Source organism: Papaver somniferum, chromosome 9 (genome assembly GCF_003573695.1).
Source record: "Papaver somniferum cultivar HN1 chromosome 9, ASM357369v1, whole genome shotgun sequence".
Classification (NCBI taxonomy): domain Eukaryota; kingdom Viridiplantae; phylum Streptophyta; class Magnoliopsida; order Ranunculales; family Papaveraceae; genus Papaver; species Papaver somniferum.
Window position 1 is genome coordinate 108,490,782 of NC_039366.1, and position 25,083 is coordinate 108,515,864.

At 36.1% G+C, this 25,083-nt stretch overlaps 1 non-coding gene across 1 annotated transcript; it reads right to left on the reverse strand.

Annotated features, from left to right (window-relative positions):
- Positions 1 to 17,584: 17,584 nt before the first annotated feature.
- LOC113314646 lies at positions 17,585 to 17,674 on the reverse strand. Its single transcript, XR_003342529.1, has one exon. It is a non-coding gene; the product is annotated as a small nucleolar RNA Z101 (small nucleolar RNA).
- Positions 17,675 to 25,083: the final 7,409 nt, after the last annotated feature.

Sequence of the window (25,083 nt, forward strand, 5' to 3'; positions counted from 1 at the left end):
CCTCAGACGGCTCAGATTTGATGGGAGTAACCACAACACAACTCAGACAGGTGCTTGAGTTTTTGAATGCAAAGAAAAATACGTCCCAACTTCAAGGTAAGCAAACTAAACCGAATTGGATTATTGACACGGGAGCTACAAATCATGTCACGTGTAGAAGAGATGACATGATTGATGTGAAATATATTGTGGAGTGTACTGTTGGACTCCCAGATGGAAAATATGCACAATCTGAGAAAATAGGGACTATTATTCTGCAGGGCGGTTTGAGACTTAATAATGTGCTTTATGTGCCTCAAATAGCTTGTAACCTAATTTCAGTCACACAACTTATTGATGAATTAATGTGTACGGTACAATGTACTAACAGTTTATGTCTTATACAGGACCGGTTGACGAGGAAGGTGATTGAAATGGGTGAACGACAAGGTGGACTGTATATTTTCTGTGGTGTGCCTCGAGTTGAAGTTATGGCAGTCAGTGAAGAATCATACGAGCTGTGGCATCGACGAATGGGACATCCATCAGAAAAAGTATTGCAAAGGTTGCCGGGTGTGAGTAGATTGAAGAAGCATAATGAAGTTTGTGATATTTGCCCAAGAGCGAAACAACATAGGAGTAGCTTTACTAGTAGTCTAAGTAAATCCAGTTGTATTTTTGAGTTGATTCATATAGATTTATGGGGTCCTTATAGGGCTACATCGTCTTGTGGAGCACAATATTTTTTAACAATAGTAGATGATTTTTCAAGAGGTGTGTGGATTCATTTACTTCCAAATAAAACGGCAGTTGAAAGAACGTTTCTTGATTTCATTGCTCTTGTGAAACGACAATTTGATAAAGATATCAAAGTTGTTAGAAGTGATAATGGTACCGAGTTTAATTCATTACGTGGATATTTTAAGACTAATGGGATAGTTTTTGAAACATCGTGTGTAGGCACTCCGCAACAAAATGGAAGAGTGGAGAGAAAGCATCAACATATATTGAATGTGGCAAGGGCTTTGAGATTTCAAGCCAACTTGCCAATACGGTTTTGGGGAGAATGCGCATTGACAGCTGCGTATTTGATTAATCGTACTCCTACACCTATTCTGGAAAATAAAACGCCGTACGAAATATTGTTTGGAAAGCAACCTCCGTATAATCAGTTGAAAGTGTTTGGATGCCTGTGTTATGTGCATGATCAAAGTAATAAAGGTGATAAATTTGCAAGTAGAGGAAGGAGGTGTGTTTTTCTTGGATATCCGTTTGGTAAAAAGGCATGGCAAGTAATGACTTGGATGAAAGAAAATTTCTTGTGTCAAGACGTCCAGTTTTGTGAGAATAGTTTCCCATATAAGATGAAACATCTGTGTTGCAGCAGCCAACAGTTTCGACTCGCAACGAGAGTGTTCAGCCTGGTCATGATTTTGAGACCGAGGTGACTGGTGTATCAGCTGAGACTGATCAGCTAAATCCAGCGTTTGACTGGAGTGATGATGAAGACGTAACAGCGACAACAGGAGAAAGTGTGGCAGTACCAGGCGTAACTGCGACAGCAGGAGACGTTGTAGGCATACCGGGCGTAACTGTGACACAAGGAGAAGGTGTAGCAGTTCAAGATGTGACTGCAACGGAAGAAGAACGTGTAGCAGTTCAAGAGAGATCTGACATTATGAGTCCGGGCAATGATGTTGCAGTAGAAGGTGATATGGGTAAAGGAAAGCGTACGAAAATTCCATCGAGTAGGCTTAAGGGATTTGTGACGCACACCACTCGAGAAAACAGTCCATCTCATCTTCATTCATCACAATTATCCTCCTCAGGTACATTGTATCCTTTGACATATTATGTTAGTTGTGATAAATTTTCTAGACCGTATAAGAAATTTCTTGCAGCTATAACTGCGAGTTCTGCACCTCGCAACTTTAAAGAAGCAATGAAACATCCAGGATGGAGGAAAGCCATGGAGGAAGAAATACGAGCACTAGAAGAACAAGATACCTGGGTTTTGCAAGAATTACCGGAGGGCAAGAGAGCACTAGGAAGTAAATGGATATATACAGAAAAGTATGATGAAAATGGGAATTTGGTTCGTTTAAAAGCAAGATTGGTGATCTTTGGAAATCATCAGGTGGAAGGCTTAGATTACAAAGAGACCTTTGCACCTGTAGCAAAAATGACAACATTGCGCACTTTTCTAGCTGTTGCAGCTGTTAAAAATTGGGAAGTACATCAGATGGATGTGCACAATGCATTTCTACATGGAGATTTGGAGGAAGAGGTGTATATGAAAATACCACCTGGATTTGCGAGAGGTAATCCTAATATGGTATGTAGAATGAAGAAATCATTGTATGGTTTGAAACAGGCTCCACGTTGTTGGTTCGCAAAACTATCAACAGCTTTGAAGAATTATGGTTTTCGGCAATCTTATTCAGACTATTCTCTCTTCACTATGATCAAAGGAAAGATGCAGCTTAATGTTTTGGTGTATGTGGATGATTTGATTGTTGCAGGAGATAATATAGTGGAGCTAAATAAATTTAAAACATATTTGGGACAGTGTTTCAAGATGAAAGATTTGGGAAATTAAAATATTTTCTGGGCTTGGAGATAGCTCGCAGTAAGCAAGGCATTTATGTTTGTCAACGGAAATATGCATTGGACATTATTATGGAGACGGGTTATTGGGAGCAAAACCAGCAGAGTTTCCAATGGAAACTAATCATCGTCTAGCTTTGGCAACAGGGCCGTTGCTGATTGATGCAGAAAGGTATCGACGACTGATTGGAAGATTGATTTATCTGGCTGTGACTAGACCAGATCTAGCTTATTCTGTGCATATTTTGTCACAGTTTATGCAGCATCCAAGACAAGAACATTGGGAAGCTGCACTTCGGGTAGTTAGATATTTGAAAAAGAATCCTGGGCAAGGAATTTTGTTGCGCTCTGATAGTAGTCTAAGTTTAAAAGGCTGGTGTGATTCAGATTGGGCAAGCTGTCCTTTGACTAGACGATCGTTGACAGGATGGTTTGTGCTTCTTGGAGATTCACCAGTGTCTTGGAAGACCAAAAAGCAGTACACAGTTTCTCGGAGTTCAGCTGAAGCAGAATACAGATCTATGGCTGCAGCTACTTGTGAATTGAAGTGGTTGAAGCAATTACTAGGTGATTTGGGAGTTTGTCATACACAGGGAATGAGTCTTCTTTGTGATAGTCAGTCGGCATTGTATATTGCTCAGAATCCCGTTTTTCACGAAAGAACTAAACATATAGAAGTGGATTGTCATCTCATTAGGGATGCGATAGTACAGAAAATTATTTCTCCCTCTTATACGCCTACGGGGTTGCAGTTGGCGGATATCTTCACCAAATCATTAGGACGAGTTCAGTTTCAAGGTCTTTTGTCCAAGATGGGCATTTGTGACCTGCATGCTCCGTCTTGAGGGGGGGTATTAAGGAAAGTGTAATACTTTCTAAGACCGTAGTGGTCAGTCTATGGAAAGTATTGTGCATGTAAGTCATTAATGTGAGACTGATAAGGTAAGTGATATTTTAGGAAAGTGTGGTCATATACTAGGAAAGGATTGTCCATGTAAGTCATGATTTTGAGACTTATAAGGAAAGTCTCAATTCCGTGTCTTAGGAAAGTTTTGAGTCTCAAGTTATCGGTCATGTATAAATATCTATAGAACTACTATGAATAATATTAAGAAAGGGATTTACCAAAGTTTTAACAGTTTTTCTAATGTTATTTTTCTCTTGCCAGCACAATAGCCAGCTTTCAAATGAATATTCAATTTATGTATTTTTATCCATGATTTGTTAATAGACTAAAAAAGTTGTAGTCTAGAACAGGAAAAAAAAATAATGGACTTGCAACCAATTCCCACTGATTTATTTTACCTCGCGTTTTTAGGGGCCACTCAAAAGGATTTAGGGGCCAACAATAAAATAAAAAAGGTCACCCAAAGGGAAAATGTAGCCAGCCCTTATCTCGCGTAATTTGTAATGGCGAAATTACCCTTATATATTCGGAGGATATGATAACATTGTTACCCTCCGAATGCAATCGGAAGCCAAAATATTTCCCAGACTTCCGATTGTAATCGGTGCAGTATTTCTTGGTCCAAAAATCAGAATTTGGGAAAAACTGATACTTTTCAAATTTTGAAATTGAAATAATCGGAAGTTAAACAGTTACCCAAACTTCCGAATATGGGCTGTCTAACCTTCTATATTGGCCCTTGGAACCACCTAGAGCCATGGCGTAGTTTGTTTTGAACTTGTAATATTCGGAGGATAAATTTTTTTGTAAAGTTCCGAATGTACGATGGCCCAAAAATCAGAATTTGGGAAAAACTGATACTTTTCAAATTTTGAAATTGAATTAATCGGAAGTTAAACAGTTACCAAACTTCCGAATATGGGCTATCTAACCTTCTATTGGCCCTTGGAACCACCTGAGCCATGGCGTGGTTTGTTTTGAACTTGTAATATTCGAGGATAATTTTTTTGTAAAGTTCCGAATGTACGATGGCCCAAAAATCAGAATTTGGAAAAACTGATACTTTTCAAATTTTGTCTTGAAATAATCGGAAGTTAAACAGTTACCAAACTTCCGAATATGGGCTGTCTAACCTTCTATATTGGCCCTTGGAACCACCTGAGCCATGGCGTGGTTTGTTTTGAACTTGTATATTCGGAGGATAATTTTTTGTAAAGTTCCGAATGTACGATGGCCCAAAAATCAGAATTTGGAAAAACTGATACTTTTCAAATTTTGAAATTGAAATAATCGGAAGTTAAACAGTTACCCAAACTTCCGAATATGGGCTGTCTAACCTTCATATTGGCCCTTGGAACCACCTAGCCATGGCGTGGTTTGTTTTGAACTTGTATATTCGGAGGATAATTTTTTGTAAAGTTCCGAATGTACGATGGCCCAAAAATCAGAATTTGGAAAAACTGATACTTTTCAAATTTTTGAAATAATCGGAAGTTAAACAGTTACCAAAACTTCCGAATATGGGCTGTCTAACCTTCATATTGGCCCTTGGAACCACCTAGAGCCATGGCGTGGTTTGTTTTGAACTTGTATATTCGGAGGATAATTTTTTTGTAAAGTTCCGATGTACGATGGCCCAAAAATCAGAATTTGGAAAAACAACTTTTCAAATTGAAATAATCGGAAGTTAAATTAGTTACCAAACTTCCGAATATACCACAAATCATTGTCATTTGAACTTGTCTAACTTAGTTACCCAAACAAATTTCCGAATGTACAACAAAAATCATTGTCATTTATCTGCTCTTCTTTACTTTACGACCGTGACTACCTCCCAGTCCTGCACGACCACGGGTTTGAGCACCTTCAGTTGGAGCAGCTTCAGCGCTCGATGAAGCTCGAGTTCTTTTACCCGTCTTTGATACTGCCACCTTGGGCGATGCCTCTTCGTGACTTTCTCCCCAAACTGGGCAGCATAATCTTCGTTATCCATATTATCAACTAGATCTCTAGCCTCTTTGATCTTCTCAGCTGGCATGGGATCTCCGCTCTTCAGGATGCAGTTAACATTTTGGAAACACGCTTGAACCTATTCACCTGTTTTTTATACGTAATGACATAACATCAAACGGTAATTACCTAAGATTTATAGGAATATATAAAATGAACAAAAAATAAGAACACGCACCAGTCTATCATAACCAGCTGGTTTGTCTTTGATGATACAATTATAACTTGAACCCGCCGCAGTAGTGTTGGATTTGATTTCACGGATAACCAAAGGATGTGATACCTTGTTATACCAACTCATATAGTCTGGAGAAATTTCATCACCTCGGTTGGTTCGTCTACCAGTGTCGATAATGAAGTCATTCCTCTTATCCCAGTTATCAAGAACAGTAGGTGGGCCTGTGTGAACAATTGTAAGATTATCACCACTAGAAGAGCACAACTCCAACTCCAATTTGTAGTAATCCCCCATTTTCTCCAGAGGTTGTTGTTGTATATACCCGTGTTGTCGCATCACCCTAGAGGGGTTATACATCACATATCCTGTGGGGTGCCACAATGGTCCAAAATAAATGGACAAGTCCGACCGAAATTTATATGCCCACTGGCTCGATCTTCCTTGTATGGATCAAAGCATACGTCCGAGGCCTTCAATTGGTCCAAAATCTCCCTCATGCGAATCAACTGCTGCTCTTTTGTCCTAGAACGGTTGTCTTCAAATATATACTTTGTTCCTCTAGGAGTACCTTTGCACCACCCCGGGTTCTCTCCGGCCAACTTCAGGATAGGGAAGTGGTCATAGATCCATGCCTATATACATAAGAAACAAGTTTTAGTAAATAGATTGTGTATATTCGGTAGTAATTTCCAAACATAATTTCCGATTATATATAATCGGAAACAAAACTGAGTACCTATACCGAATACCCAACATTCGGAAATAGATATGGATCATTTCCTACCGAATATGCGTCATTTGGAGTTCAGTAACCTATAGTTTTTTGGCCTGTATATTCGGTAGTAATATCAAAAAATATTTCCGATTATATATAATCGGAAATAAAACTAAGTACCTAGCCACCGAATAACAAACATTCGGAAAATAAGATGGATCAATTCCTACCGAATATGCGTCCTTTGGAGTTCAGTAACCTCTAGTTTTTCTGGCCTGTATATTCGGTGTAATATCAAAACATATTTCCGATTATATATCGGAAATAAAATAAGTACCTAGCCACCGAATAACAAACATTCGGAAAATAAGATGGATCAATTCCTACCGAATATGCGTCCTTTGGAGTTATGAATATGCGTCCTTTGGAGTTATGAATATGCATCATATGTATTGTCTACCGAATAACTATAGAGTGAGTTATAGAGTTAAAGAAAAAACCTGCAATAGAGCCACGTTCCCGGCAACTTGGCAGGTTCCTAGCCTCGACGCCTTTCTCAACTCTTCCATCAAGAATGCTAGGCATGCCGTGCCCCAAGAATAGTCACCGACTTCATGGAGAGGATCCAAAAGTTGTATAAGGTTGGCGTCGATCCGGTTGCCAGAAGTATTGGGGAATATGACACATCCCAATACACAGAGGAGATATGCGTGGCAGCGTGGTTCACTTGCTCATCAGTTAACGTTCCATTCTTTTCTTCTCCAAGGTGCCTCGGAACATATTCATCAAAGCTGTAATGTTGATCTGTCTTGTTCTATAACTGGCATGCCTCCTAAACTCTGCTTTGTTGTCTCTTCATCCCAACCTAAGCACTTGTTAGTTAGAGAATAAAGTTGTGCCCAACTTAACTGCTTTGTGTAGTTAAACTTCACAGCTGTGCCTTGGTCGGGAAGGTTAAGAATCTGCACAACATCATCCGGGGTGATCGTCATCTCCCCAAACGGCATATGGAAAGTATCGGTCTCAGGATACATTCTCTCCACGAACGCCGATATGGCCACACGATCATGTTCCAACAATGAATTCTCGGCGGCATTAGCTAACCCCGAGTTGGCAACAATTGTCTTGAACCTTTCACATTCACCGGATAAAGGCCACGCAAGCATTTTTGTTGGTGCGGCGGTAGGTTTGAGTAGACGGACCGCATCTTGATGATCCTATTAAAGTACATAAAAAAATCCTTAATACAAGTATTACGATATAACACATAGACAATACATTAATAAAAAATAGTAATTTTATTACCTCGGTTTCATATATTTCTCTGGCCCATGAGTCTTTGTATCCAAATAGAAATTTTCCTCCATCCGCTGGTAGTCCAAGGATTGTGCCTGCTGGAATACCCTTCTTCTTCAAGTGCTGAGGGACAAGATGTGATGCTTTATTAGAAATATCCTTCCTTACAACATCTTTTCCTTTTTTGGCTTTTTGGGTACCACTTGGTTGTCCTTCTTCTTCTACTCTTGCCACTGGATCAACTGGTTCAACACTTGGTCCTGCACTTTGTTGAGCGACTTGTTCAACACTTGGTCGCACCCCTTGTTCATTACCTTGTTGTTCAACAGTTGGTTGCACTCCTTGTTGACTGCTTTGTTCTTGTTCGCTTTGTTGAGCACCTGAATTATCTTTGGCACTTCTTTCCATCCTAGCACTAGCTGTCACTTTCTTCCTCCCTTCTCGACTTTGTCTAAACAACAAAGAAAGGAACAATATTTACAAACTATACAATCGGAAGACAAAGGATGGAAATATAACCCGAATGTACACATTCGGACGTAAGAAGACACATATTGTTCCCGAATACAAAACAATCGGAAGCTAACTAAACATATTTGCAACCGAATATACATCAATTGGAGTTCAGAAGCTGTAAATTTTTCATCCTACACAATCGGAAGACAAAGTGCACATCTATAACCCGAATGTACAAATTCGGAAGTAAGAAGACACATATTTTTCCGAATAAAAAACAATCGGAATATAACTAAACATGTTTACAACCGAATATTCATCAACTGGAGTTCAGAAACTCTAAAATTTTATCCTACACAATCGGAGGTATAAAACATTATATTGTCTTCCGAATAAATACTGGCCCCAAAATGGGATTTTTCCTATATCAGAAATTTTGAGATTTTTTCAATATATACATTCGGTAGTGAGTGTTCTTCCGAATACTTTGTGTCTACTTAAATATATTCGGTAGCCAAAAAATTCATTAAACTACCGATTATTAGCAGTTTGTATCCAGGAAGATATGGCCACCAATATTCGGCAGATAATCATCAAATCTTTCTCCAGAATACTGTCGATTTTCTTGAAAAATGAAGAACACGACTACATTCGGAAGTAAATGAGCATGCATATCGTCCGAATCTGGATAAATAACCGAAAACCCTAGAATTTTTTTTTCTCGATTCGACGAATTAAAGCGAAATAAACCCCAAAAATGATAGATTCTTACCTAATTGGGGCCATTTGAAGTTGACGAAGTGTTTGAGTCTCGGAATCGCCACCACCGACTACATTGTCGGGTACTTCTTCTTCGCGTTCTTCGCGTTCTTCTTCATTTGCAGCAAGAATTTCTTTATTTCTTGTTAAAATTCCAATGTTTGGATCGATACCCCGAGCAACATTTTTGGTTCTAGGTCTGTGGGTTTCATTTCTCTTATCCATTGTTTTATAATCGAATCGACGATGTTTTGATTTTACGATTCGCGGCGATGTTTCGGTTGAACGAGGAAATTTTTTTTTTCTTCCACAATCGGAAGATAATATGAAACTGGAAGAAGAAGAGTTGAAATAAGTAGAATTGTTTTTGATTTGGTTTTTATACAGTTTTACCAGAAGGGCATTTATGTAACTTCAATATCATATAGGGTACCCCTTAACTAGAGTCTTTGGCTGGGTATAAATTGATGGCCCCTAAATCCTTTGGGGTGGCCCCTAAAAACGCCAGGTTATTTTAGCCTGGTTTGACTGTTTCATCATCATGATAAGTTAAAAGAATCTCTAGACATGATCAGTTAAAAGAACCTCCAGACAAATTTTGTTGTACAATATACCAGTTGCACCGTTTGACCATAAGAAACACCTATAGTTTTGGATTCCCTTCTGAACAAGATATTTTGCTGACACATGTGCTACCTAAAATAAAGACGTTAGTAACCTATAGATATACCATTGTAAAATGTAAGATTCCCAAATCACCGTCGAATATTTTTTCGTGATACGTCAAACATTCAAAAACTAGGAAATTGATCGAAAATGTCCTCATGTTTTTGTACTTACAATTACCAATACAAGAACACGATTCATGGGGTCTGAACCAACCAATTGTTCTCAAGAAAAAAAAAATGAATGGATAAGAATAATGATAATCCAAAAAAAAATCATCACTTCTGAAATGACGAGGGTGTCGAGTACACCATAATTTTTTCGATTTCAACCTATATAGGCACACCGTATATAATCTTACGGAAAGAATAATTTCAAAAAATTATTGCAACAAGGTGTATTTGGTAAATAATCATTGCTCGAAAGTGAACTAACTACGAAATTATTACTAAGTGGATTAATATACATGTGCAATTACTTAATGAGGGATGATCCGTGGAGAGTCCAACTTTGTGCACCTTTTAAAATCGGGGTGCACATTCCGGTCCTTGTTATTTGACCAAATAATCAGGAGGTGGTTTTGGAAAACTACTTATTTTCCTTTCTCTACTCTGTACTTCGTTCTCTCTATTATTTCTCTACTCTCTGTTTCGTTCCATCGATGGTTGCCATTGCTCAACAACAACTCAAATCAAGATAACAAGGGTTATACAGTCACCAATTAAATCTTTGAAATAGACAAAGAAGTTGAGTGTGAAGTTTAATTAGGGCAATTGTCGATACCCATCGAAAATAATTAAATTAGGGCAATTGGTGTAAGAAGCAGAACTGTGAAAGACGACTTCAATTTTAAGAGATACGTACACAAACTAGAGAGAAATTAAAGCCTGATTTGGGAATGTATAATTAACTAGTCATACCCCGTGAATGGGATTAATCAGCAAAATAAAACAGGATCTTGTTTTTGTAATTTTTTTTTTTTTTTTTGCTAATCAACCACAAAAACCAAGTATGTGGAAAACCAAAAATTCATTCTTGAAATCATGGATTGGCTTGATGTGGACTACTTTGACCGAAAAAATTGAAATGTACGTTCCTATCAAAGATGACGTTGATGCACTGATCAGATCTTTATCATCGGGGGAAAAACAGTAGACTGAAATTAACATATGTATAATTGATCCACCATTTTCTGACTAACATTTTTACACATTCAATTTTCATCATTTAGATTTTAGTTTATAGAGACGACGAAGAATTATAGTTTTCAGTCAAAAAAGAGAACGAAGAACAGAGAAATTATAGAGAGAATGAAGAACAAGGGGATTATAGATAGAACGAAGTACAAAGGAGAGAGAAAGGAAAATAAGTAGTTTTCGGAAACCATCTCCTGATTATTTGGTCCAATACCAAGGATCCGAATGTGCACCCCATTTTAGAGAGGTGCACAAAGTTGGACTCATCTGTGGACACTCTTATATACACACAATCGTATATGATTTGCGCCATTTTCTCTACGAACTCAAACTACAATGAAGTTAAATCTAATATTTTAATGATACGTTCCTCTTATTAGACTCTACATTCCTATCAAAAATGAGTATGATCCAAGACGTATAACAACACCATCTACCCCTTTGAAAATAAGTTGTTAAAGTTTAACGCTTAAAATTAAGATTGGTAGATGGTGAAGTTTGGTATCTTGGATCATGCTCATTTTTTTCCGGAATGTAGGGTCCTATAACATGGACGTATCATTCAAAATATTAAATCTAAATTCATTATTGTCTGAGTTTTGTAGAGAAAATGGTGCAAATCATGTATGATAGTGTGCATATAAGAGTGTCCACGGATCCTCCCTCTTCTTGCTTAAAACAAAATTAAAGAAAATGATAAAAAAAAAAAAAAAAACAATTAAACAAACAAACAATGTGTTTTGAGGCGAGTAGTCTCTTTACTTAAGACATTTAATGACATTCCCCAGATGTTGATACATGTAATAGCCCCAACATTCAACAATACATTTGGTTTTCTTCAACAACACTTAGATGAACGTAAATTAATATACAGTAAAACCTCTGTGTAAGTATATCTAACGGATCACAAAAAAATATTATTATATGGAGGTCTAACTTGAATAAACCAAAAGAAATTTTTCATATATGTATTTAGGCATATTCATGCATATGCATAGGAAACACACAAATATATCCAAGTATATACAAAAAATATTTAAATGAAGATTCACAATTATCACATCAAAAATTGACAAATAAAATCAAATGAGTATGAAGATATTCATATTAAGAAAAACGAACTTGTAATATGGTTACAAGAATCTCTTCATCTTAAAATTTAATGTATTGAAAAGTGCTATATATTTATATTATGATGTCAATTATTCTTATATGGAGGTAGGTTCTCTAAGACCGGACCAGAAAAAAAATATGACTTATTTCAATATGGAGTTTATTTTTAAATATAACTGGTCCAAGTCGGGACCATAAATTTTTATTCTTATATGAAATTTATTTTTATATGGAATATTCCTTCAGAGAGATTTTACTGTAGCACAAACTCTCAAAAATCTCAGATGAAAATAACCAAATTTTGGTGGACCAAATTCAACAAGGTTAGTAAAATGTGCAATAAACAACAATGAATATATTTTCAATATTATTTTTCTTAGTAGTGTCCTTGAAATAAAATATATGTTATGCATGAAATGCTTAACATATTTTGGAGAAAAATATAGCCACAAACAAATATAGCTATCTAAAAATATAAAATTATGTTTTTTCTTGTATTGCTCGACATTATCCAGACATACATATTACAACAAGCTAACATGTAATTGTACATGGCCATCCGAAAATATAAAAATAAATAGATATTTTTAGATTTCAATTGATTCTCGATGTTGTTTTTCCAAAGTGGATCGTCTGCTGGATCATCCTTCTGAAGAATGGAAGGCTGACTATCATATACATACTGTCGAATATCACCGGATAAAGGTATATTTATGAGAAAGCTTGCGCATCTCCTTCTGGACCTAGTTGAAAATATTGTCAGTATATCAACCTGATGCTTCATACAACATTCTATTGGAGTACTATTGATTTTCTACTTATCATGGATTTCAGGTTCAATAACAATGGAAGTAAAGAACTTGAGTTGAAGAAAGCCATACTTAACGAGTTATCTTTAGCATTCCATGGGTCGAAGGGCTGTGGGAAGATTGATATAATTTTTAAAATAAAGTTTTTTTCTTCTTAGAATTTAGTGTCTCTATATAAAACGAGTAAAAGCTAAATCAGTTTCCAGGTTGTTTTTTTCCTTTTATATATATAGTTTTGTTGGTATTTTTTTTACTAATTTTTTTGGGGGATTTTCTCTGATCTACTTTCATTATTTGTTATTCAGAGATTGTCGATCATGCACTTGTTGTAGTTGTTACCTATTGTAGCCTCTCTTGCACCTACTACTAGTGAAAAGTTTTGATTGATCATGGTTATCATTCCAACAACATAATATCAACAACATATTTTGATATTAGATGTTTTTTCATTTTTTATTTGATGCAGTAAATGAATATGATGATAGTTCTTGGTTTTGATAATTTGTGTTATCTTTTTATTTTTTTACTAGTACACGACTAGTTTTTGGTTTTTGTGGCTTCCGTTAACTGATACCAACACGGTCTTGGTTTTTATTATTTTGATTATGTTGTTTGTTAAGTTTTCATTTGTGTAATATACAGATTTTGTCATATGCTTCCCGGCTAAAAAACTTGATTGGAAAAATAACTGTTTACAATTAAGACTTTCAGTCTTTACTATTTAAATGATCATTAATTTGTTGGTCCTGTTATCTTACTTCTTTGAACTCAAGAATCTAATACATACTTTCCTTTAGCAGATCATGATGGTGCTCATCTTCGCACACTTTAGAAGCGATAAGTGACCATAATCTCAAAAGTGACAAGTGAGACTCCTTAATTAATTAATGGTACAGTTGAAATTCGTTAATGTTAGAGTTGAATTTGGATTAAAACATTATGTAGGAAGTTTTCATTGACGGTACAAAGTTGACAACTTATAAAAGTTCTAATATATATTCCTTTGGTTCCGAAAATCTAAATAAAGAATATATATATATATATATGATATTTTGTTTAACGCATACAAACTAACCCTAATTTTTTCTTACCACGTACGCGACCGGATTGCGGTTTTACCCATTTAGGTTTTGTGATCCGATTGTGTTCATTAACTATTTAGGGTTTTAATTTCTTCTTCAATATAAGAACAAGAGTAGAGAATTGGATTTGTTCTTTCATCTGAGATATTAAGAAACTGTTGAAATCTCTGAAATGAAGGATCAGGTGGCTCCAGTGATTATGAGGTGACACAATGGAGTCCACTCAAATTGGATTTTTGTTGCTTGGCATTGTGAAACATGGTTACCATTGGTTAAAAACAAAGATAGATGAGGATTTCAACAAAAAAATTTGCAAGAAGGTGCCCAAATAAGATGTAGGTAATTCGCTTTGAAGCTTTCAATATTTGTTGTTTGATGAAACTATAAGGGAGCAAGTACGAAAGACCGATTCTTCTGAAAGCACATTGAGTACAGGTTTATATTAAATAAAAGCAGTAATGACCTTTAAATCTTATACGAACAAGAATGATCTTTTTATAACTGATTTTTGATGCATGAAAATCTTGTATTATTCTTATCACAAAGATGGCTTCTCTCTCTCTTTTTAAAAAAAAAAATTCTTGTTATCATTATTATACAAAAGAAAAATTATTATACAACGTCGATGGAGGGCAACCTAGCAATAAGTTGAGCCTCTACACCTTTTTGAATGGAAATACCTAATCTATAAAACAGAGAATTGCCTATTTTGTAATTGAGGTCATAGTTAGCTATACAATTTCTTAACCTCTTCAAGAGAATCACCATATCTTCACCAAGTTCGCTTAAAGTGGAGAAAGCACACTACACCATTTTTTCCGATTCGAAACGGTTTTTGAGCGTTACGAATCAGGGTTGTAACGGTTCCTGACCGTTACGAAAAGGGGTGCTACAATTTTTTCGCAATGGCCCACTAGCCGTTACGAATTTTTTTTGTAACGGCCCTTGTAACAGCTTAGAGCCGTTACTACGTGGCACCGTCGTAACATGCTCAAGCCGTTACGAATTTATTTAGTAACAGGACGTTGTAACAAGTTAAAGCCGTTACGAATTTTTTTGTAACTGTAAAAATATTACTGTCGGTCAACCTTGACCTGGTCAAAATCAGTCAGCAATGACCAATTTTGACCGGATCAAGGTTGACCGGCAACTCATTCTCGACCGGGATACGCCGGAATTCCAAATAAATACACATTTCATTCTACCGATCATCCATATCTAACAATAGTTTCAATCAATTCATACTATACTCAATCAATTCATATCTACACATTCATATAAAAAACACAAGTTTTTCTAAGTACCAATTTTTTTTTTGTTAAGTATCAAATTCTGAGGGAATACACAGATAGAAATTTACTAACTTCCAAAGTTCAGTTCATAGAAACTTAAAAAACTTTCTAAGTTCATAACTTATATCTAAGTTTTCACATGATAACAGGAACAGAAACACGACTCACATAAAAGCCTTCTCATGCCGCAGACTGCTGCATCTGAAGTAGGATTCACAAAGCTGATGGAATCCAACGCGACAACAACTATGCATCTTCAATCCAATGGCCATTGCTCTTACAAGATCTCTCTACCAAGAAAGAAGCAGCTACGCAGTACTTCACCTGCAGACACAAAACACTGTTAACAACAGTTTAACAACAACGTTGTTAGACAAGAAAATTAGGCAAATGCAAGAGTGTAAACCAAATTTAGTTGGTTAGAGATAACACATAACATCACACATAGGACAATATAAAAACGGTAACATAATCAAAAAGAAAAGATTGGTGGAATAGGAAATCATGGAAACATGTATAAAGAGCTCGAGGGATTACCAAGCTTACAAAGAGGGGAACTAAAGCTATCCAGAAATATGTATGCCAACCTGCACATTGAAAGAAAAAAAAGAGGCTTTTAAGACAGTTTGTAAGATCAACATGCCAGGAAAATAATTAGCAGGTTGAATTTTAAAATCAAAGACTTTGAGTTGTTTGTAACTTACTAATACAGATTTATCTTCTTGGCGATTTCGTACTAGATTGCTTTGTGCTTCTTGTTGTTTGATCACATATCCTTGCTGATACAAAACACAGTAGAAATTTAGTAAAGAAACTCGTAGCCAAGACTTCATCATGTCGTACGCCTTGAATACAATAGTTAGTGAAGGAACAATATGCACAGAAAAAAGACCAAAGAAAGCAAGTTTAAGTTGAGTAATAAAGAAAGCAAGTTTAAACTGAATGCCTTTACGAATACTTAAGATAGAATATGCGGACACAAAAAAACCAAGAGGTACCTGCATCCGCCTCCTAACAACATCTAGCCGGTATGTAAATGTCTGACCAAACAACCCAGCTACAGCCCCACAAGATAGACGCAAGATATACTGAGAATGTAAACTACACAAACCATGACATATACTCTTTTTAGGACTTGTAACCTACAAATCTACACAAACATGACTCACATAACATCGCGAGATCCAATTTCAATTCTTAAAGGAACACCCTGATGACAAGAAAATTCATTTCTAAATATTATGAGAAGAAAATACTAGGAATATGAAGGAGAAACAACTGGCATGTTCAGCCAAACTACGCAGAGAAAGCAAACATTTGAAGACTGAAACTCAGACACAACAAACATTGGAAGATTACAATACCTTTAATTTTTTTGCACAAAAGCATATTGTAATTACAAAAGTAAGAATAAAAAAAAAACTACTATGAAAAAGCATTCAACATATAAGTTATCTTTGATTGATCATCTGAAATGTATATGGAACTGCATTCATATACTTTGGCAATGTGCGACTTGAGAGATCGAGTACCTTTTTAATATTTATCAGCACCTTCATCAAACACACCAGAACTTCCAACTCTGAAATCCAGTTGCTTTTGATGCTTTAATCTACGATGCTCATCAAAACTTTCCCACCCTTCAAACTGCTTGTGTGACATAATACTTGGATACATAAGACTATCACCTCTTGCACAAGTTTTAGATAAAAAAAAAGAATCAAAAGTCAATACATGACTGAGAATATCAATTGTGATTTCTGTATTATGAAGATCAAGAGTCGAGAGCTGGGTGCACATTTTGAATAACGTCGAAGGAAGGGATTTGAGGCCATTATTACTCAGATGCAGAGCCTACAAAACATGCGACTAAGTAAATGATGATATGATTCAGATAATTGACAATGGTAGGAAAAAAGAAGATTGGAGTACCTTAAGATACCGTAAACTCCCAACTGTGTCAGGCAAGTCTACCAAGATATTTGATGCAAGATCAACCTGCACCAAGAAAAAATTTCAGATCACAAATCCAAGTTATACTTGTAACGAATACGAATTTTTGGATAGTAAAGTAAGATCAGAATACTCGTCTTCCTGTCTGCGCTACCTAGCTGTCTTGTTGGAAACCCAGACATACAAGTTTCGACTGATATGCACGCTCAACAATATCCTTCATCTTTATTATAAAAAAGTTGTGTGCAATCTCAGCACAAAAAGTCCTGAATCAGGTAAGATAAAGGTGACAAGTAAAAATCAATACCAATACCATAGAGAAGAAAAAGAGAAACCTAAGCACAGAGAAAGGCCGGAGGAAAGTGAAAACTCATCTTTACATGGTAAATCTTACTACAAGGGAGATGAAATGGAAAGTGGTTTTACCTGTTATGCATCATCAACAATTTGAGCTCCTTGACATTGTGCACTATAAATTTATTGAAGTCATTGGGTAGGAGGTAACACCCTTGAGATACAGATATCTTCAACTTGGATAGCTCTTCCGACCAAACCACACCTCTGAAATCAACCAAAAATCTCTAAGGTGTTAACATCAATGAAATATTTAGACGCTAATTATCCATTTACGTATTAAATTTCCTCATTTGCCTTGTAAATCTACAGTTAAAGCATAATAAATGTTTCATTCAAAACAAAGACGTCGTTGAAAGTAATGAAACTATAGAAAGAATGATAAGCTAAAGCTAATTATAGTCAGACTCTAATTGAGATTGGTTATTACTCTTAAAGATGAGTTACATGAAAACTTTTAAACTTATTTCCATTAGACTAAACCCTACCTGTCATGTATAATTATTAAAGAGACATAAACTTAACAATAAACCTTATTTTTGCAATGAACAATACATACCACAACTGAAATCGTAAATCAGAATCAGAAATCTAATATGCTCTCAGTTCGGATTCATAAATAATAACAGACTCATAAATAATAACTATGTACATCATATTGAGAAGGTTTCTAGTCTGTTTACGACGATTCAAATCAAACCCTAATTAAATATGGCTTCGTCTGTAGAAAATCAAACCCAACCCTAAGAATTTCAATACCAAATCAACGAGTAGCAAGTCGATTGAAATACTGAAACCCTAAAATCTAATTTACAAACCGAAATCCTACAGATGATAAATACTTACAGAGATCTGTGAAATCGAAAACCTAAACTCGCTTAACAGACGATTGAAGATCAATTCTTCAAAGATTAGATGATTTGATAACAGATTAGAGAAAACCCTAAAACTGGTGATGATAAAACTGAAATCGAAACCCTAAACTGATGATGATGACGACGATGATGATTAAAGAACTGAGATCTTCAGTTGAGAAGAACTAAAATCAGATGTGGTTAATCTGTATTCATGGGGAAGAGAAGAGAAATGGGTTTACTCGATGAGAAGGGGGAGAAAAAAAGAAAGAGGAAGGGAAACGAGAAATGTAGTTCACTACTCGATAAGAGGGGGATAAAATCATATCTTTAAGGGTGAAATTATCCTCTAGTGTAATTCATGTTGGGTGGAAAAAAATGGCACATGGCTGAATGGCACACGCGCAAATACACATGTTACCCGAGTCTAGTGTGACCAAGCGTGTGAGCAGCACGCGTAAACAATTAGCCTGCTACGATTCGTAACGGCTAGCATCTGTTACGAATCATAAAAAAATTCCTAACGGCTTCAGCGTGTTACAACCAGGTTGTAACGGCTTTTTGTAACAGAAATATTCGTAATGGCTGCTGGGCCGTTACGAATTTTAGTTGCGAATCTGGAAAAATGGTGTAGTGGCAAGGACGCCAAAACCATACCCATGAGTAGACACCGTATCCAAATATTTTTCCCGTTTGCGTGAAATAACATTAGAAATGGCGACACCCGGAACGAAAGCCCGACCACTAATACCAGAAAAGAGTGAGACACCCGTAACATCAAAGCAAACATCTTTCCCGTTAATCCAATTTTAGACAAGAATATCAGCGGGCTTTAAAGCGTTGGCATCATCAGATAAGAGCCCAAGGTTGACCTCCTTTCTGGCTGCAACTCCGGCCTTGTAACAAATATCCGAAATTACATCCCTAACAAAATCATGCCTAAACTTTATACCCACATGACTTGCACAATGAAGTGCATTATCTCCATAAACATCCATCTTCCTCTTACAACAAACACAAACAACAATAGTGTTAAAAATAGGTACACCAAGTCTGTAACAAACAACTTCCCTGAACTGGCGAGGCCCAAGTGTATGATTAAACCCACATATTGGTATAGCTTTAAGATAATGTTGAGCATGGTCAAGCCTATTGCTTTTCCAAAGTATAGTATCACGTTCTAACATAACAAATTTGTAAGGAATACCTTTCTTAACAACATCAAAATACTGTATTGCCAAAGATTTCATAGGACGAGTGGCAATATTGTTGATATCGAAAGAAGACAGCCCACATACCTGCTTGAATTGTGACAAAGCATGTTAAAAACTTAGGATTGGTTCAGATTCAGGTGGAAGATTAAGGATGACCTCCTGCAGAATTCTTGTTTGAAAACAAGAAGTAAGAAAACAATATTTACTCGTGTCTTCCATCGTGTGAACACCCAAACCCCCTTCCTTCATTGGCAGTGTAGCAATACGTTGTTAGAAGAGACCAAATCATGTACCATCTCATGTAACAATATGTCGTAGAAACTGTACCAAGAGAGGATTATAACAAGAAATAATTTGTTGAAGAGCATCAGGCTTAGTGGTTCTCAGGTTAAAATAAAGCTTCGAAACACCTGCGCAACTTCGTAAGAGTAATAACTCACTCTGCGGATCATGTAATTGCTTAACAGATTCCATGAGTTGTAAAGTTTTATCAATTTTAGTCTTCAAAAGATCACTGAAAAACTGCAAATTAAGACTCACCGGCTCTCCCAACAACTTTACACCACTAGTAGGTCTACTAATGTTGGCTGGAAAGACTCCACCAGCCTGACTTCTAGGATCAACAAAGGGACAAAATAATTCAGTCATGATAACATTAAGATGTAACCCACGGCTACTGCCTTCAACCTGAATTATCGAGAATGCTTTAGCTACTTCCAAGCTATCACCAGCAATAGTACCATCATCAAGGTACCATGCATTTAAATCCAGATTGCACTGACTTGAAATCATGTTCACTAGAGGGTGAGGAACCAAAGAAAATAATAGAGGACCCAACGGATCCCCTTGTTGTACCCCAATAGCAGATGACAAAACAACCTCATTATAGTAGAGTCTTGCTGGTGAAGCATAGCAATACTCCACCCATCTGGATATACTAGGGCATCTAAGTCTAACTTCCTTAATTAACGTGGTTCGATCAACCATATTAAAAGCATTAGAGAAGTCAATTAGAAGCATAGACATAGTATTTAAAGTACCTTTCATCTCCAAGAGTCTGTTTGCAGCGTGAAGAATACCTTCTGATCCACATGGAACCCCAACTCCAAACTGATGATCCCCTAGATATAAAGACATGTCTTTACCAACTGATTTGGCAGCGAGCTTTGAGCATAACCTACGCCATATTGTACCAACAACAATAGACGCCCACCTCCAGGCTTGAGAAGAGGAGTTAAGGAAGCACTACAATGTACTCCCCTAAAGCAGATGGACATTGTCCAGCCAACCATAAATTGACCACCTCAGTAATGGATGTTAAAAGCTCATCACTCACAGCACCAGCTGCACCACTCAAAGCATCTAAGAGATGTTGAACCCTAAGCCCATATCTGTCGCATGCCGTGCCTTTAGGAAAGCTCTTCAAAGCATCAAGGACGGCTTTAGAATCAACAGACAACGCAACAACTTTAACTGGCTCAGGGGTGATAGATGGTGATGGAGAATTTGGGTATTTATGAATGAGCTCTTGTAGAGTGTCTACAGTATCTGGAGCTATACCATTGGAAGATAAAACTTTTATAGCGGCACTGTAGTGACCATAGCTCAATTGCTTATTACAGGCTTTCACATTAAGGTTATGCTTCTTCTTCTTGTTTGATTTGCTGACTTGATGAAGCTTCTTAGACTCAGCTAAAAGTTTTTCAATAATATGAACACACCCACCACTTTCCTTCCAATTCAACAAAGCTTGGTTGACACTATCAACCTGAAGCTTCTTTCCAGTTCCATCCCTATCTTCCCTTGAGTTCTTAGGCATGTACAGATTTAAAGTACATATTGGCAACAGTAAAAGCTGCAGCCATGTTAATAAATCTGTAGGATTAGATAGTACCTTATCCAATGCACCCTTTAAAGTCCTTGAAAAAAGAAGCCTGCAAGGTGAGGGGATGCTGGAAATGGTTGCAAAACGCTTCTGATGCACAAGGTTAAACATATCCAAGTTGAGAGCCACATCATTGAGAGCAGCGTCATCATCCTGCACAACTGCGGGAATTATATCGGAAGTGTCAGCAGGTTTGACAATTCCATAAATGAGGAATTCCACAGAATTACCATCAAGAGGTCCAGCAGTGGCACCGCCCACATGAGAAGTGCAAGATTTCTTCCAAGCTTGTATACGCATACATGGCACACATAACCACATCTGCAACTGATTTGGGGTTCGTTCACAAGCTTCATAAACTATTCTGCTAGAACTGATTCTCTCCCTACAAGCATTTTTACATTCTAAATTTGGTAAATGTCTGTCATGTAAATTCCTGTAAAAACCTGATTTGATGTATCCATTACCACCAACTCCATTAGAACAACCATGAATTTTTTGAAATGAAAATGAATACGTCCTTCATTGGACAAGGTTGAGTTGTTGGTGCCCAGATTAAAAGGGGGAGGAACTATACCATTTTGAGATGATGACGTGGAAGAAGTCTGAGACAACGACAAAGAACAGGATGTAGAACCCATGTCTTCAACATCATCTCTGTGTTGAATTCTACGAGAGTATGAGATTGAAGATCTAGTTGTAGGCATTGATATTCAAAAACAATAAACCCTGATTATCACTACAACACCTCTTTCAAGCAGAACAAACCCTGACCAATTCAACACAATAATCTTCACAATGAAAATTCAAGGAATTCAGGGAAACAAGAACAATTAGGATTCAAGGAATGGGAGATTAAGAGTTCAAATTAGGCGAATCCCAATCTTAAAATACCATTCATTAGACCACTAATTAAGGAAAAATAAGAGAACAACCACCACAACAAAACCTCCAAAATTGCTCAAAGAAGAAGCACTGAATTTCCTTGCACCACTAAAGAAACCCTGCTAACGCAACAAAGCCTTCAACTTTCTACAGGGAACCCCAAAACACTAATCGTACAAAGAAGCAGCTTGAATAAACGTTTCTCAAAGACAAGAGAGCAATTAGAGTTTCTACACCCACTAAATATGCTGAAGCAATCACATAGCACAAAATCAAAACAATTGCTAAAATTGCTAACCATGAATATAAGTTATCCAAGTGTAGTAAGATATAAATTGATATAAAATATTAAAGGTTGATTGTGTTATCCGAGCACGACAAAAGTGATGATGCAGGGAAGGGCATGAAAAGATATCTATAGAGCTACAAATCCACTATAACGAAACTCATATTGAAAAATCACAGAGAAGAAAAGTCCGTAAAATCAGATTGAATAATATTTACGATTGATAATTGCATAATTTTAAGAGTAATTATTTGAGAGGTAGATTAGTAACTCAAAAACAGTTAAGATAAAATCAATTTTAGAAACTGAAATACTGTTAATGATGGAAACATGTCACTTAGATAGAAGGGGAATTATACTTAGAGTATGAACCTCGTTCCCATCCTAGTTAGGGCGATGTCAATAGATCCATGAAATCCATAGGTTCATATATTACCAACATCAAATACCAACTTCGCAATTTTTTGGTACCGTTTCAGATACTTATGTTCAGTAATATTTCGTATGCAGTTGAGCACATATGTTTACCAACCTGCATGTGGCATATACCTTTCAAAATCTAATGGATAGACTAAACTCTGAACTAGAGGTTAGTTTATGAATTATGAAAACATACTCAGTAACTAGTGAAGAAATCGTTCCCAAAATAGTAAACACCGTACCCCGATGATGTCCTGAACATAACAATACTCCAAAACCTATTGCGACTCGAGGTTTTAAAACTCTGGATAATTCCTGTAAAGATGAATAACAACATTTTTGGTACCTTTTTGTCATTTATTGATGCCTATGAGCGGAAGCAGACATAGCTTCATCGTCATAATTCTCCCTTAACCAGTTGCTCCTGAAGTGCTTGTCCATTATTTGATCTCTTCTTTGGTTGTCAATAAGAACTAGTAAGCAATCATTACAGTATATATACCACAAATACTGAAAATTAATTCCTAAATTAGTATGTGACCATGTTTTTCTTTTAAAAAAGAAAACTCAATTAAGATATTTATATTGCGATATATGACCATGTTCTGAGAGACTTTCCTATAGATTTTTCTTAAAAGATTAAATATTAAAATAATACAATAAGGAAAATAAGTTATAATTAATTCACTCCAAAAGAATAAACAAAAGCAACTAATGTCATCTTTTAAAAAATCAATAAATTATGAAAGGCTCCAAACTTCGTGTTTATCTTCAGTTCAGTTTAATAGCTAAAAAAATAGCTAAAATTTATATTTGGCATGCAAAAAACTTCTTAATTAAGTTATTTATATATTAAAAATGATTTTATATATAAATTTTTCTAATTTGGTACATGTAAAGTGAATTTCTTCTTATGTTTTTTTGTCTCCATAAACCACTACGATTTCTTCAAAATCACTTACAGAGTCCCCTAAAATTTATGACTCGCAGACAACCAATCGAAATTTGTTACTTAAAAAGTCTCTTGATATCTCTATAAGTCACAACTAGCTAGCCTCGCATAATTATGATCAAGGAAAAATAACGATGAAGTTCAAACATGTGTTGGTCCCACTTCTAAGGTCAAACATAATGAATAATGTAAAACTTAATTATATTTTATTGCATAATAAGTATGATCATGCATCGATAAAGAAACAGGAATAAGATTACTCCCTTAAGCAGTAAAGATAGTACGACATTCCCATTCCTCAACAACTACAGATGCATTAACCACGACATTAGGTGCACAACACCACCAACTATATACATGGATCAGGCCTTATAGCTTAGTCGTGCTACCTTTCTTTTTAGTATTTGGTCTTTGATCCGGATAACTTCTGTTAGAGCACTGCTCATTCGAACTCGCATGCGTTTCTATCTCAAGCATGTTTGTCAATGTTAGTGATCAAAACTATAAGTCTTGATTTCTATCCTATTTATAGATGTCTCGGACTATGACATAGCTTGTGTAGTTGAGATTAGACTTCAAGACGTTTATTACTTGAAGACGAAGAACTACTAAAGAGAGCTTGTGGAACTTCATCGACAAAAGGTATGTGGAGACTTAAACTCGTCTATCACTTGGAAAGTCTATTTCTACTATGTCTTCTATATTGAGACATAAGTCGTGTTACGATATAGTTTTTTCTATACACATTTGAGATTTCTAGTTGAGTATATCTCGGTTACATATTTCTCGAAATATGTGTTGGTAAGCTTTCGCTTCGACCAAGTTCATCTTATATCATGAGAAAATTGCTGAGTAACATCTTACATGGTTTGTGTGATACAATTATTTGGTGTAAGACTTGGAATGTTTCGGTAATGATTATTTCAATATCTTGAAAATGGCTTTGATGCTACTAGTGTGTGAAAACAGTTGTTGTCATTATAGAAGAATGTTTCAATGATTGAAATAAAGAGTTTAGAATCTTGTAACCATCTTGGATATAAGTGATAGACGCATTTATGTGTCTATTTTGATCTCTTTTATGTATTTTATTAGTACCCATTTGTTCTCATTATGGTGTTTTTATGTTTGTTTAGGTGTTTTTGGAGAAAATACCCTTGTATGGAAAGAGTTGCTCAAAAAGTGATGATTTACACCCCGGAGAAAAGTACTAAA